This window comes from Paroedura picta, chromosome 4, assembly GCF_049243985.1.
Source record: "Paroedura picta isolate Pp20150507F chromosome 4, Ppicta_v3.0, whole genome shotgun sequence".
Classification (NCBI taxonomy): Eukaryota; Metazoa; Chordata; class Lepidosauria; order Squamata; family Gekkonidae; genus Paroedura; species Paroedura picta.
In genome coordinates this window covers 61434805-61451450 of record NC_135372.1, presented here as the reverse complement: position 1 = coordinate 61451450, position 16646 = coordinate 61434805, and the positions used below count along the sequence as shown (strand labels likewise).

The window sequence follows — 16646 nt, the reverse complement described above, 5'->3', positions numbered from 1 at the left end:
GTTGATTAAAATGTCAACAACACTAGCTGAAAATAAGAGAATCCTCATCATTGTCAAGCATCACTCTGACTTAGTGGTGATGTGAAAGAAATGCATACACTGTACCACCAAACATTTATCGAGCTGAAATTCAAAACAACCCTAGAGGTAACTTGAAGAAACAGAAATCCAAGACATAGCAGATGTGATAGAAGAATGGATTTTAATAGGACCCACGATCTGTCTACTCAGTACTTACAGTTTCCATTAGAAATGTAGCTGAAGTCATACCACTTGCACACTACTAGGCATTGCAGCCATTGGGCCAGCAGATATCTGGAGGAGCCCCCAATACTCCAGGGATCTTGTTTATACTGGCCCTATTTCTGGCATCTAACAGCAGCCTTAGCTACAGAAATTGAGCAAATGTCGCTTTTCCTTTCTACCTATCAATTTTACTCTTGTCCTTCCTCTGAAGAGTTCAAGGTGATGGACATGGTTTCTTCTTCCTACTGTTTATCCTTACAACAACTTTGTGAGGTAAGTTAGGGTGAAAGAGAATTGTTGCCCAAGGAAATCCACACAGCTTCAGGGCTAACTGAGGACTTTAACACAGGTTTCCCCGCCCCTCTCCAATACTAACCTTGCATCCAGTTGGTTTGAATTTGTTTGCATGAGGGGAAGGATTGACCTTTTCTGTGGTCTTCTACCTCAGGCTGTAAACCTTTTCATGCTGTGTCCCATCTCCATCCCACAGGAGAAACTTTTCAGGAGAAAAGGGTCTGAAGCAGGAAGTTGGAGAGATCCAGTCTATGTGGGGTTCCACAGGAATCAAGCTATACTCCTCATGCCAAGAAAACGTATTGATTTATTTAAAACATTTGCATCGCATCTCTGTACAAACAATTCACTAAAAATATTAAACTATGAAAGGAATAAAACTTTATTGCTTTAATTTCTGCATGCCGAGCTGTTGTTCTAGATAAAAGAACAGAGCCAGTATAATATTTTGAGTATTTCTACTACAAAGAGACAGTCCATAAATGCTGAAACTTGAGGTTTCATAAGAGCTCCGCTTGTGGGATAAGACACCTTTTTCTTTCTTCACAGCATCCAAAGGCCATTGACATATCTTTATTTGTTTTTTTGCAGGGAGGAATTTGTCACCAGCTGGTGTCATAAGCTTTTTGTCCACCTAGCTTCAACAGTGATGAAATGTAGTGCTGTTGGACCCAGTGGCTCTTAAATTAAATTAGAAAAGTAAGAATCAGGCCAACAATTCTTCCAGTCTATAGTCTTCTATCTTCAACTGCTACTGAAGTGGTGAATGCAACCGGGTTTGCTTCCTTAACTGGTCCCACGTTCCTGTGATAGTTTTGGAGCATTTTTGTTTGTAGTAGTATTCCTGGCACTGAAAAGACTCCTGGTATCAGTGATTGGGGATGCAGCAGGAGAAAGAAGCAAAGTTGTGTTTTGTGGACTAGCTATTAGAAATATTTTTTTTACAGTAAGAGTCGGTCAACAATGGAATCGGCTGTCTAAGGAGAGGGTGAGCTCCCCCTCATGGGCAGCCTTGAAGAAGCTTTTGGACAAACAGGGTTGCTTTCCGCCAAAGTTTCCTAACCAGGGATACATGTAACCCTAGGCTGATTTGGGGGGATTTAATTTTTTTTAAATATATTTTAAAAATTTAGCTCCTGCCCACTGTTGTGGCTTAGGTTTTCAGTCCCAGTGGTGGACATAGAAGGCCACCGTTCTCCAGCTGGGTGAGTCTTCTTGGGGTTGATTTTGAGTTTTTTTAAAGGGGGTTGACATATCACTTCCAGGGGTGTGACAAGGTAGCATGGCCAGTTGACCTCACTTCAGGGTTACAGACATTTGTCAGGGGTTACTCCACAGTCAAATGGTTGGAAAAGGCTGCTTTAGGCTGATCCTGCATTGAACAGGGGGTTCTACTTAGTGACCTATAGAAGCCATTTCAACTCTATGATTCTGTAAAATTATTCCAACTGCAGAAATGCTCCAGCAGATCCAACCCAATGTTATAAACTGTGCTTGCATAACTCAGGTGCAAACTACTGCAAGATGAATATTAGATCCATTGATTTTTGGATCTGGGTCCAGGAAAAATAAGGTTCATTGGCAGGTACATCAGATCTAGGAAGATTTGCTCTACTGGCATTATTTGCTCTTCCACAACACATGTAAGGAAAGAGGGTTCTAATAACTTTCCACCCACATGTTTACATGATTCTACTACAGTTCAGGACCTGAAGCCTAAGGAGGCGTGTATGGTGTCAATTTACCCCACTAATTGTCCCCTGTGCCTTCTCAGCTATGCTTCCACCATTATTTAGTGGCAAAAAGAAGACCAAAGTGGTGTCATGACATGCCAAGGAGCTTCCAGGCTATGCAAATATACTCCCCCACCCATTCCAATGAGATGTTGTCTGTTTCTCTGAATGTGGGCCATGCATGTTTAATGTCACAGCTTTGCCATGCACCTCGCTGGAACAAGCAAGATCATTCAAAACAGCTGTTTGTGCATATTTGGGAAGGGGAGGGGAAACCAACAAAATGTGCTGCACTTTGTCTCCTGTCAAACATTCTTCCAAGTCAGTATAGAACAAGATTGGGAACAGGAGCCCAACGCCCCCTTAATTCTTGTTCCCTCCCTTCCATAATGTTAAGCCCTGAGCCTGTGTTCCCATCACTAGAGGAATTCCTGGTGAGATTGCACACAACTGATCTTTGTATATGTTACCACAATGCTTCAGAAACATCAGAACCATCCTACTCTGTACTGCCTTTATTATCCAGAACTAAACAAAATGCTGGATGAGCCTCTAGTGACCTTATAAAACTTCATATGAAATCATAGTCATTTAAGGGCATCTCGAGTATCTGTTTTGAGTGGGGGGACTTTGGAAATTTATGAAGTGCATAAGAAGACTGAGAGAGTTCAGGGTGTAACAGATTGCCTTTAATAATAGAGAAAACCAGACAATGACAAAATGTCAGGTTATGTAAAACTCTAATAGGCACTCTTCAACATGTTTAATCGAATGCCTTTAAAATGAATACATTGATGTTTTGTTTCTTGTACACACATATCTTATCTTCAGTCATGCAGTGAAAACTTTTGTGCTGTGGTGGCAGCTGCAGCTGAGGGAACTTTTGAAAAAACTACATGGCCAATCAGATCTTCACTGGCCTGTCAGAAGTCCTGCTGGGCAAAAGCCCCATCTGACCTCACAAACTTTCTAAAAACATTTGATGGTTATCAAGAAAGGAACCCACAGACACCATGGTGAGGATTCCTGACCTGGTATGTGAGATGTGTGTGCAACACACACTACCATTCATCATGTTCAGCTGTTACCACTGAGACTGTGATGGCATCCATGGATACCTTGCAGTGTCAGCTGTAGAAAAAACTGAAATGGTCCACTAACCATAGCTTAACTGAATTGACTTAAAATATAAAAAATACACATAAAGTGAAACTTATGCAAAAAATTTCACCTTCATTATCAAATTTCTGGCAACTGGACAGATTTCTGGTTGGTGGGCCATCCTCAATGAAAGAGTCTCAGCACTGGTGCAGAAATCTTACTTCCCCAGTACTGGTACAGCAGCAACTATAGGTAATCCTGTAGCATTGCTTCAGATCCCTTTACACCTGGATCATGGAAGAAGCTTTAGAATACCAGAAGTTGCTTTATACCATGAGACTCTGCTCTGATTGACAGCAGATCAACCAGATCTTAAGCCCAGAAAGGCTGTTGCTATCCCAACTTCTGCAATCTCCAGTGCTTTAATAGAGGATGCCACAATTCAACAATGGAAATTTCTGCATGAGAAGTTAGTGGTTCTGCCACAGAGCCTGTTGCTGATCACTACCCTATTTTGACATCAGCAACCCTTGCCCTTTAGCCAAGCACCCCAGTCACCCTAGTTTCAGAACAATTTGCTTTCTCAGCACACTGTCTCAAAAGGTGTTCACAGCTGCCTCTCACTAACGTAGACCAATGCAAAAAGGTACTTGTGTCTCACAAAAGTGGCATGACAGCATAGGAGTGGACAACCTAACTATAACACAGTCTTTGTAGGATGCTTCCTCCAGTTTATTGAGTATTGTTCTTTGCTTAGAGGAATGGAAATGGGGCCATGGTTCAGTGGTAGGGCAAACATCTCTGGCATCTCTTGTTAAATGATCTAAGGTCCTGTGAAACATGCTCTGTTACCTTTGACCTCAGAAAGTTACTGCCAATCACAGCAGAGAATAGCAACACAGCTGGAGCAATAATCTGACTCTGCATTAGACTGCTTCATGTAATTAAAGCTTCCTACTAAACAAAAAAAATCCATTGCTAATGCAAATGAATTGCCATTTTTAAATACACGTGGGCAGCAGTACATCTCAAACATCCAGATAGTAACTCATAACATTGTTGAGAAAAAAAAGGCTTTTGGTTTAATATAACTGGAGTCCAGTGACACCTTAAAAGATATCATGTGCCTCTGATTAAGTGATCTCTGACTCACTAACACTCATGCCGAAGGTGCCACTGGGCTCCTGTTTGTTTTGCTACTACAGATTGACAAAGATACCCATCTAGAATTATCTCCCCTTTCAAAACCTCACAATGCTTTTTGTAGCAATCTGACTGAGTACAAAAACTCAAAGATACAAGGAAACAAAATGTTACCCAGCATAAACTCTGGAACACTGCCCTTGTCGATTGATTTTAATACCCATGCATTTGCCTCATAGGCAGTGGGACATGAAACTCCTACTTGAATTTTTTAAATAGGAAACTTGTCTCTTTTAAAATGTTCTTTTAATTCTCAAGATGGTGCTGCAAACTTCTGCCGACGAGGTTACACAAAGCTGCTACAAATAAAGTGCATGTACATAAATAACTTAGCTTGGCTTTTTGTTTAATGTCCAAGACGATTGGAACAGATTGTATCATGAACTACTTTCCCTTTGGCTAATTAAATAGCACTCCCCGCTTTCCATAAAGCATGCTCTCTCTCTCTCTCTCTCTCTCTCTCTCTCTCTCTCTCTCAAGTATGCACAGTCACTCCGCTGGATAAATTACTTTCAAGTAAGTGCCATAAAGCCCATTACATTCCTTCTTTAGAAGTGGATCAGGTCCAAACAGACAATCAAGGGATTTCAGGGGGATTATTTTAGATTAGAAAAAAAGTAAAGAAGTCGTGAAGCTCTGACACGATCGTAAAGGCAGAAAAGATAAATTAGCAGCTACATTCCAAACAAAAGTGCTCTTGCAAATACCACAGTGGATTTGAAAGGATTTTTTTAAAAAGAAAAAACACGAATAGAACTGTATTACTGTGTTAACCTTAACCTAAATAGAAATCTGTTTATACAGAAATAAAAATGTTGGAAGTCAACGTTATCTCCCGTGCAAATCAAAATGGCCATTTCAAAGTTAAAAATAATAGTTGCTGCACCGCAGCTGAGTGGTCAGGGGGGGAGGGCTGTTCTTTCTGCAGGTTCCATTTTCAATTTCACAGAACAGCCCATGTTATGATTTAGCATATTAATGAACCATTATTGCATAACTGTAGTTTTATTGCTGATATATGATCTGCTAAACGATGCTGTTTTTCCAGAGGAAAAAAAAAAGTTTGCAGTATGGGTTCTATGGGAACATTTCCTGCTGCCAGTTCTTAAATCTTTCAGAAGCTGTCAGCGACCTCAGAAATCAAGTTTGAAATATCCTAGCAGGCATCAGGATATGCCTAGGCCTTCTGTTTTTAAAATGCAATAGAAACCATTACAAAAACACCTTAAAACATGAGAGATTATTGAAAACGAGATCATCCTATCACAATTGTCAATCTGAAGGACACTGTCAGGTAAGTGAAATTTAAGCTGCTGCGTGTATAAATGAAACTTGACATTTAAAAGCAAACTTGAGTTTTTTCCTGGCTAATTTCTGTCTAGAGTCATTATCTTCAGTGCTCCATTTACAGCCCCTTTGATAGTAAAGCAAAATTCTGCTTGGAACAACAAACTGAGAATAAAGGTCTGTCATTTCTATTCAGCCTCCACTTTACATAGGTTCTTCATGGCCCATCAGTCATCAGAGAAGTAGAAAATACATCCCCAAATGCTTGGGAGTTGGAACAGCCATTACAGATGACTGTTTTATCATAGTTCACTAGACATTAGAATGGATATACAGTATAATTCTCCTTATAAATATACAATTGGGTAAGATTTGCAAGGTCATTTACAGGTGGTTTGACCAGGAGATCAGGAGAGGTGGATTTCTTTCTGCAAAGACTACGGTTTGGTTTCCAGCAATTGTCATCCAATATTTTGCATTACCATTTCCTTAACATGTAAGATATTGGGTATATTCAAAGTACTCATGAGAATCAACCACAAGAATGCATGAGATCAACATGTCAGTCCCTTACAACTGGAGCCAGACTAATACCACCATGTCCTTATTACACATCTCAGTGTGTGTACAAATATTTCTCCCCAAAGCTTACTAGGGAAACTGATTACTAGTGCTTCCAACAAATCTGATTACCTGCACTATCCTATTACTCCCTTCTTATTCCAAAAGCTATTTTCTAAAGTGGTACTCCAAGTTAAACAGTTATTAGTTAATGAGAGAGGCAGAGGGGAAGAGAGTAAACTGTGTGTTATTTTTCTGTTTGTTCTGGTGCACAAAGATTTCTGCTACTTATTCTAATGGACTTTCTCCAGGATCCTATAATTTTTCTCACCTAAAGCCTAACATGTTCCTTATCATCAATAACATTAAGATGAGTCCTTTAAAAAGCTCTCTTATGTGAATGTCCTCATGTAATTGCAACTTGGTGGAGAGCCATTTTGAGATGACCTTTGGTTTCTTCAGAAGGGGAAACAAAGATAAAATAATTTCTTTTCCATAGTCATATCTATTCATATATATGTTTTTCTGCATTCCGTTTTTTAGTTAGTGGGACTGGCTAGGGCAGTATAGGTAAAGAAGCAGCCATGATCTCTGCCGTCAGCAAAATAGGCTGAGTTATACATGCAAATCTGAATAAACTGGAAAAACAAAATGAGTACATTTGTTCAAACACAGATGTCACTTCACAAACAGCAAAAATCCTTGGGAGCTAACTAATCTCCTGGTAAGGTTACATTTACACAGCATTGGGTTAGTTACTCACAACTAAACTGGAAATGGATTCCCTTATGTATGTAGACAAGACAACACCAGTGGTGAATCACTGATATTGTTGTTGTAGTTAGGCACGAAGTCGTGTCCGACCCATCGCGACCCCATGGACAATGGTCCTCCAGGCTTTCCTGTCCTCTACCATTCCCCGGAGTCCATTTAAGGTTGCACCTACTGCTTCAGTGACTCCATCCAGCCACCTCATTCTCTGTCGTCCCCTTCTTCTTTTGCCCTCGATCGCTCCCAGCATTAGGCTCTTCTCCAAGGAGTCCTTCCATCTCATGAGGTGGCCAAAGTATTTGAGTTTCATCTTCAGGATCTGGCCTTCTAAGGAGCAGTCAGGGCTGATCTCCTCTAGGACTGACCGGTTTGTTCGCCTTGCAGTCCAAGGGACTCGCAAGAGTCTTCTCCAGCACCAGAGTTCAAAAGCCTCAATTCTTTGACGCTCGGCCTTCCTTATGGTCCAACTTTCACAGCCATACATTGCAACTGGGAAGACCATAGCCTTGACTAGATGCACTTTCGTTGGCAGGGTGATATCTCTGCTTTTAGGATGCTGTCTAGATTTGCCATAGCTTTCCTCCCCAGGAGCAAGTGTCTTTTAATTTCTTTGCTGCAGTCCCCATCTGCAGTGATCTTGGAGCCCAGGAAAATAAAATCTGTCACTATCTCCATTTCTTCCCCATCTATTTCACTGATATAATAACTGATATAGTAAGGGCTATAAAGTCACTAACATATTCATGAAAGACATCATATCAGGGTTTAACAATTATACAGGGGAAAACTGTACATTATGTGAGTGCAGAAGGTCCCACCCCATGTTTTAAGTCCTGATCTAGTCTATGCAGAAAGAAACATTTTCCTCTCATGGGTCATAAAGCTGTTTGCATGTGTGTAAGGGGGCACAAAAATAACGCTTAGCTCTGCAAGTGCCAGAACAGGAAGCTTGCAGGATGCAATTGGAGACCTTACCCCTAGCCAGGAATTTAGGGATGACCTTTGATGTCTACCTTTCCATGGAGGCTCAGGTCACTCTTCACCAAGTGAAGCTACTAGCACCCTACCTGGACCTGGAGCAACTAACCACAGTGATCCATGTGATGGTAACCGCCAGGCTAGAGTTCTTTAACTCACTCTATGTCAACCTGCCCTTATCCTTGACCTAGAAGTTACAGCTGGTGCAAAATGTCACTCACTGTGAGGCTTCCCACAGGAACACATCCAGCCTGTGCTGTGGCAGCTGCATTGGTTGCCAGTTGTGTTCCTGATCATGTTTAAGATTTTGATTTTGACTTTTAAGGCCATCTGCCATCTGGGCCCAGCATACCTGAAGGACTCCCTTCCCCCTCACAGAGCCTTACACTCTGCAAGTTTAAACAGGCTGGTGGTCCCCAGCCCTCAAGAAGTGCACCTGACCTTGACCAGAGCTAGGGCCTTTTTGGTCCTGGCCCCAACCTTTGGAATGAACTCCCGGAAGAGCCACAGATCCAGGAAGAGCTTTCACAGTTCTGCAGGGCATGTAAAATGGAGCTCTTCCACAAGGCATTTGGTTAAGGCCATGGTTTGGATCCCTCTTCTGCACACTCCACCCTGAGGTGCGAGGTGGTTGGGGGTGGTCTTCGAAGCTGCAGAGGTGGGAGGGGGGGAAGGCTGTGGTTGGTTTGTAGCTGTTATTTCAACTGTTGAACAGTCTGGCCAGAAGTGGTGGTATACAATTGTAATTATAAATAAAAATAACAAAATTTTAATCATCCATATAGCCTATCTATCAACAAAATATTTTATTCTTGCTGGGCTGCCAGTACACAAGGGCAATTTTTGTCTAAAAGAAGGGTTCACTAAATTTCAGTCGTATCGTCTGAAGGTTGAAGATTAGTAGTTAGCAACTTAGAGTGACTTAGAGCAACTTAGAGTCCCACCAATATGAATCAAGATAAATCTTTTCTCCTTTGCTTGCAAAGACCAGGATCCCTTCAACTAGTAAATGTACATACTTTTCTCACCAACTCCCCCAAAACCTTTGTGAGCGTTATGACATGAGCATTGTCCCTTCAGAGAGTGTTGAAATCTCTCTTACATGGTGTTGATGCTGATGTTCCCAATGAACTTGGATACCATCTGTCTGGCTTGCTTCTATACCCACCATTTCTGGAGATGTCTGTAACTTCTGTTCCTCAGGTGTTTGAGAGTGGATGCCAATATATCACCTCCCCCCAAAGTCTTCTCAATCTCCCTCTTACAATTTGATCCTGTTGCAATTTCTAGTCTTTTACCAGACAAAAAGTCAGAATGAAAGCTTTTGAAGCACAGGAAAACATATGTTTATGCACTTAAGCTTTTGCCTTTAAAAAATCCAAAAACTCCTGCCCTATATAGACACTGTGCTTTTTTCTTCCCTATCCAACAGTTAACCAGAAATTCACCAGTTCATCTAAGATTCATGTACATTTGCTATCACATGGAACTTAATAAAAACATCAAAATGATTAGATTGCAAAACCATCCCCTATCTCCATACAAAATGAAACGCACAGAGGTCACTCATTCAATATATATCCTAGGGAAATAATCCTAGGGAAATAATACCAGCCTAATGTGCAAAAAGGATGTGCATTCTGATAGAATTTTTTTTGTGCACAACCCTTAGCACCATTGGAATATCATTCCTGGGGAAACTGTTACTTAATTAGGAACGAGCTTTACTCTAACCAGCAGACCTAACTGTTTTCCCCTTTCTTCTGATAGGGAAAAGAAATATAATTCTGCATTCAAATAGATGAGGAATTTTATCTGAAAGCTCTCAATTCCTACTATCCATCCTTGAGATGCTGATGCTTCACATTTCCCACTTCCACAGCAACAAGGAACTTTAGGTAAGGCTTTTCATAGGGTCTTTCCTTTTTGAAGAGAGAATACTCATGATGAATTATGCATTTTAACCGTGGCAATTGATCACAGAGGACCAGGTAAGTACCTCCCAAACTGCTGGCTCCTATTCTAGAAGGAAGAATTCATTCAGTGACATCCATTTCTCCACTGGAAGTGTTAGTTTTCAAAGTGGGATAAGTTCCCCACAAACAGCACACCCTTAGTGCTCTGCTTCACAAAAGTGTTCTTTTTTTTTAAAGTGGAGCAAACATATAGATTGAAACTGGAGTGGATGAGATAGTGCTAACACAGATTCAAATTCCCAATCAGTTCACTAGGCTAGGTGATTTAGAGCCAATCACACTCTCTCAGCCTTATTTGCTTCACACATAAAGTAGTGCAGAAGATAACCATATACATTTCATGGTTTTGGATTTACCTTTAAGGCAAGTGACGAGCTGTGCTGGCAAGTTATCTTGTCCTGAGACCAGAGTATTAGATTCAAAATTACATTACCTATTACTAACATCACATTACAGCCACATTGTCCCAAATAAAATAAAAAGAAGAGGGGATTGTAAGGAATGTGGATATAAGAGTTGAATAAGGTTAGCATGCATAGTGAGATTTAAAAACTCTATATCCTTGTTGAGTCCATTGTTTTGAATGTTGTAATAACTTGCATTTCTGCAATCTCCCTTTCTAGTCTGTTCTTGAAGTTCCTTTGCAATAAAAAAGCTGCTTTGAGATCCCTTATTGAATGTCCTGGAAGGTTGAAGTGTTCCCCTACAGGTTTTTCAGTCCTGTGGTTTTTGATGTCAGACTTATATCCATTGTTTGGTGGAGGGTTTGACCTCTTTGCCCTATGTAGAGAACAGAGGGGCACTGTTGGCATCTAATGGCATATACAATGTTAGAAGATCAGTAAGTGAATAAACCTTTGAGGGTGTAGGTGATGTTGTTAGGTCCAGTAATTCTGTTATTGGAATTACGTGGCAGCAAAGTTGGCATCTGGCCTTATTGCAAGCTCTAGTACCAATGTCCATGTTCACATTAGATGCTGCATTGTTGTGGGTGTGGAGGTGCTTGAGACTGGGGGATGAGAACTATCATTATCCAGTAGAGTCTACCCTAGGACTGAATAGTATAGACACTTGCACATGTACACTCATCCATCTTACTGTACTGTGCCCTGGAGAGTAAAGCACTTTGTTTATGCAGAGTCTGATTACAGTCTAGAAGTTGCCAATGCAAACTCCTCAAGCCAGACCACTATGCCAGAAATGTCACCCACCCGTGCTTGAAGGGACAGCCTGCTCTCAAAGTGAGAAGAAACAGGAGCCAGCTCGGTTTGCAGCCAAACTGGGCTTTAAAGACCAAGTTCTAAAACATGCTGTCTTTGGCACAGCAATTTAATATATATATATATATATATATATATATATATATATATATATATATATATATATGCTTTTATCTGATTTTCTCCATATTTTTTATCTCAGCGGGAATCCACTATCACCAGCTAAGCTGATTGATTGTGTCCTCTATCCAGCCTCTGCATCAGGCACGCAGCATGTCCTTCGGACTGGGAGGGAAGCTTTCATCCTCTAGCAGCACCTGGATCAGCAGCTATTTTGGGTTTCCTCAGCACACCACAAGGTCAGAGCACCTCCTTTCTTTGCTAGAAACTGAAATGTCCTACCTACACAATGTTTGAGATCTTTTTTCCCAAAGAGCCAGAATTTCCAACTGTTACTTGGAGCATATGTCTTCTGTCTTCCAGAAGGAAATGCATCTTACATCAACGTTCTTCATTCATTTAAATCTTCATATAATAGCATGAGATTAATGTGTATTGATAGGCTGGATCCAGCAGCTCTTCTGCTACATTCAAGTGAGAGAAAGTACTCTTTTAGACCCCAGAAAACACTATAAGTATTTATGAGACCAACATAACAAGAGTGGGGCAGTAGTGAGAAGGAAAATTAAACAAGATAATCCCTTTCCCCTCATGACAACAGAAAAGCTGGTTGTTGTTGTTGTTATGTTTGAAGTCGTGTCCGACCCATCGCGACCCCATGGACAATGATCCTCCAGGCCTTCCTGTCCTCTACCATTCCCTGGAGTCCTTTTAAGTTTGCACCTACTGCTTCAGTGACTCCATCCATCCACCTCATTCTCTGTCGTCCCCTTCCTCTTTTGCCCTCGATCACTCCCAGCATTAGGCTCTTCTCCAGGGAGTCCTTCCTTCTCATGAGGTGGCCAAAGTATTTGAGTTTCATCTTCAGGATCTGGCCTTCTAAAGAGCAGTCAGGGCTGATCTCCTCTAGGACTGACCGGTTTGGTCGCCTTGCAGTCCAAGGGACTCGCAAGAGTCTTCTCCAGCACCAGAGTTCAAAAGCCTCAATTCTTTGACACTCGGCCTTCCTTATGGTCCAACTTTCGCAGCCATACATTGCAACTGGGAATACCATAGCCTTGACTAAACGCACTTTTGTTGGCAGGGTGATGTCTCTGCTTTTTAGGATGCTGTCTAGATTTGCCATAGCTTTCCTCCCCAGGAGCAAGCGTCTTTTAATTTCTTTGCTGCAGTCCCCATCTGCAGTGATCTTGGAGCCCAGGAAAATAAAATCTGTCACTATCTCCATTTCTTCCCCATCTATTTGCCAGGAATTGAGAGGGCCGGATGCCATGATCTTTGTTTTCTTGATGTTGAGTTTCAAGACAACTTTTGCACTCTCCTCCTTCACCCGCATCAACAGGCTCTTTAGTTCCTCTTCATTTTCTGCCATTAGAGTGGTATCATCTGCATATCTGAGGTTGTTGATATTTCTCCCTGCAATCTTGATCCCAATTTGTGACTCCTCTAATCCCGCATTTCTCATGATGTGCTCCGCATACAAGTTAAATAGGCAAGGCGACAGTATACAGCCTCGCCGAACTCCTTTCTCAATTTTGAACCAATCCGTGATTCCATGTTCAGTTCTCACTGTTGCTTCTTGACCTGCATATAAATTTCTCAAGAGACAAATAAGATGCTCTGGTATTCCCATCTCTTTAAGAACTTGCCACAATTTGTTGTGCTCCACACAATCAAAGGCTTTTGCATAGTCAATGAAGCAGAAGTAGATGTTCTTCTGGAACTCCCTAGCTTTTTCCATGATCCAGCGTATGTTGGCAATTTGATCTCTAGTTCCTCTGCCTCTTCGAAATCCTGCCTGCACTTCTGGAAGTTCTCGGTCCACATATTGCTGGTGCCTAGTTTGTAGGATTTTGAGTATAACTTAGCTAGCATGAGAAATGAGTGCAATGGTGCGGTAGTTTGAACATTCTTTGGCATTGCCCTTCTTTGGGATTGGAATGTAAACTGACCTTTTCCAATCCTGTGGCCATTGGTGAGTTTTCCAAATTTGCTGACATATTGAGTGTAGCACTTTTACTGCATCGTCCTTTAAGATTTTGAATAGTTCAACTGGAATGCTGTCACCACCACTAGCTTTATTGTTGCTCAGACTTCCTAAGGCCCATTTGACTTCACATTCCAGGATGTCTGGCTCCAGGTCAGTAACTACCGCATTGTGGTCATCAGGGATGTTAAGCTTGCTCTTGTATAGTTCTTCTGTATAATTTTGCCACCTTTGCTTAATCTCTTCTGCTTCTGTGAGGTCCCTACCGTTTTGGTCCCTTATCATACCCATCTTTGCATGAAACGTTCTCTTCATATCTCCAATTTTCTTGAAAAGATCTCTGGTCCTCCCCATTCTATTGTTTTCTTCTATTTGTTTGCACTGTTCATTTAAGAAGGCATTCTTATCTCTTCTAGCTTTTCTCTGGAATTCTGCATTCAATTGGGTGTACCTTTCTCTTTCTCCCTTGCCTTTTACTTCCCTTCTCTCCTTAGCTATTTGTAAAGCTTCCTCAGACAGCCATTTTGATTTCTTGCATTTCTTTTTCTTTGGGATGGTTTTAGTTGCTACCTCTTGTACAATGTCGCAAACCTCCGTCCTTAGTTCTTCAGGCACTCTGTCTATCAGATCTAATTCCTTAAATCTATTTGTCACCTCTACTGTATATTTGTTGGGGATATGATTTAGTTCATACCTGAGTGGCCTAGTGCTTTTCCTTACTTTCTTCAATTTAAGCCTAAATTTTGCAACAAGAAGCTCATGATCTGAACCACAATCAGCTCCTGGTCTTGTTTTTATTGCCTGTATAGAACTTTTCCATCTTTGGCTGCAGAGCACATAGTCAATCTGATTTCTGTGTTGACCGTCTGGTGATGTCCATGTGTAGAGTCGTCTCTTGGGTTGTTGGAAAAGAGTGTTTGCTATGACCATTGTATTCTCTTGACAAAATTCTACCAGCCTGTGCCCTGCTTCATTTTGTACTCCAAGGCCAAACTTGCCTGTTATTCCGGTTATCTTTTGGCTTTCTACTTTAGCATTCCAATCCCCCATGATGATAAGCACATCATTTTTTGGCGTTGCTTCTATAAGGTGTTGTAGGGCTTCATAGAACTGATCAATTTCATCCTCTTCAGCAGCAGTGGTTGGGGCATAGACCTGGATTACTGTGATGTTGAATGGTTTGCCTTGGATTTGAACTGAGATCATTCTGTCATTTTGGGGATTGTATCCCAAGACTGCTTTTCCTACTCTCTTATTGATTATGAAGGCTACTCCATTTCTTCTGCGAGATTCTTGTCCACAGTATGACCTGATGGTCATCTGAATTAAATTCACCCATTCCTGTCCATTTTAGTTCACTGATTCCTAAACTGTCGATGTTCAGTCTTCTCATTTCTTGTTTAACCACGTCCAGCTTGCCTTGATTCGTGGATCTGACGTTCCAGGTTCCTATGGAATAAAAATCTTTACAGCATCGGACTGTCTTTTCGCCTCCAGTTACTTCCACAACTGAGCGTCCTTTCGGCTTTGGCCCAGCCGCTTCATTCATTCTGACGCTACTCGTACTAGCCGTCTGCTCATCCCCAGTAGCATAGTGGACACCTTCCGACCTGAGGGGCTCATCTTCCGGCGTCATATCGTTTTGCCTTTTGGAACTGTCCATAGAGTTTTCATGCCAAAGATACTGGAGTGGTTTGCCATTTCCTTCTCCAGTGGATCTCCTTTTGTCAGAGCTCTCAGCTATGACCTGTCCGTCTTGGGTGGCCCTGCACGGCATAGCTCATAGCTTCACTGAGCTATGCAAGCCCCCTTGCCACAACAAGGCAGCGATCCTTGAAGGGGGAAAAGCTGGTAACTCCTCCCAAATAGTAGGAGCAGCAGTGCCATTTTAAGAAAGGAATACTGTCAGTGGCTATTACTAGGCAACCACAACAGTACTGCCAGATGAAGTCTTGGATTCTGTAAGTAAAAGGCACAGGGTGGAGGCAACAGTGGGATACATTCCAGAGTTTTTTCAGCCTTTGAGAGAAGACTCATGAGGTCCAGCCCCATCGACAGCCACCAGGCAACTTGCTACCTCATGACTTGTATGACTCACCCAGGTCTGGTTGCTTGCTATTGTTCAACATCGGCAACTTCATGAAAGTCAAAGTTATGTAGCAGTTAGAGTTTAGGACCCAAGGGACCCAGCTTCTAAAACCAAGGGTTGAATCTAAGTCATTGGCTGACCACTGGATAGTCATACAAGCCAGTTGGAGGAGGAGGCACTCAGGGGTGGGACAGCTGATCTGAGTGGGTGTGAAGCACTGAGTGGAACTTAAGCCATTAGACCAGCCCCTCCTCCTAGGCCTTACCATAAATATTAAGTGGAACAGATTGTTTTAACTAAATTTTGAATCTTTAAGTGTATTAGTATATAATGTTGTACATCACCCAGATCTGGGTTACTGTGATGGGTGGTATAAAAATCTGAAAGATAAATAAATAAATAAAATAATAAAAATATATGCTGGGGGATGAGCTTTTGAGAATCATTGGCATTTACCAGACTGCAGCCACATTTCACGGTTTCACACACATTGTTCCACTTTAGATTTTCATTCTATCGCTGGGATCAGTCCAGACTTCCCCTCACAGGTTTCATGTGTTTGGGGAGGGGGGGGGGAGTTGCACACACGTTGCAGTATTTGAGCATCTCAGCAGCCTTGTTCATTCTTCACAGTGTGTGAATGCCTAACATGAAAATAGCCCCATTGACTTCAGGGAATTTACTCTTGTGTAAAGTGCAGGAAGCTTTCAAACAGCAACTCTGAAGCACCAAGATATTATTTGCTCAGTCATTAGGCACCTGACATTTAAAAACTGAAATCATTAAAATAATGTAACAAAAATGAAAAGGGTTTTGCCTATCAGGAGAAAGGTGCAAAGGGTCAAGACGATCTGAAGGAAGATACATGAGAGTAGCCCCCTTGGCTTTGATGTCAGCTCTTGTATAAAGCAAAAGAAGGACATGATCCTAGCTTTTCAGATTGAAGTGAGGGGCAGAGAGGGGAGACCAGATCAGACACACTCTTACGAGGCAGAGCAAGGGGGAAGGTGCTCCCAGTGGCAATGACTGCTTGTGTTAACACAGGCACCAATCATTGAAAAGTTTTTCCACTATGATACA

At 41.7% G+C, this 16646-nt stretch overlaps 1 protein-coding gene and 1 long non-coding RNA gene across 2 annotated transcripts in view; one reads left to right on the top strand and one right to left on the bottom strand.

Annotated features, from left to right (window-relative positions):
• Positions 1 to 16646, bottom strand: part of LOC143835459 (uncharacterized) — a 398092-nt gene that overhangs the window by 352426 nt on the left and 29020 nt on the right. The gene's annotated exons all lie outside the window — the stretch shown is intronic.
• Positions 5704 to 16646, top strand: part of LOC143835461 (uncharacterized) — a 60724-nt gene continuing 49781 nt past the window's right edge. The window contains exons 1-3 of the long non-coding RNA XR_013230156.1: positions 5704 to 5871; positions 9945 to 10072; positions 11573 to 11729. This is a non-coding gene — a long non-coding RNA (uncharacterized LOC143835461). The remainder of the gene's footprint in view (positions 5872 to 9944; positions 10073 to 11572; positions 11730 to 16646) is intronic.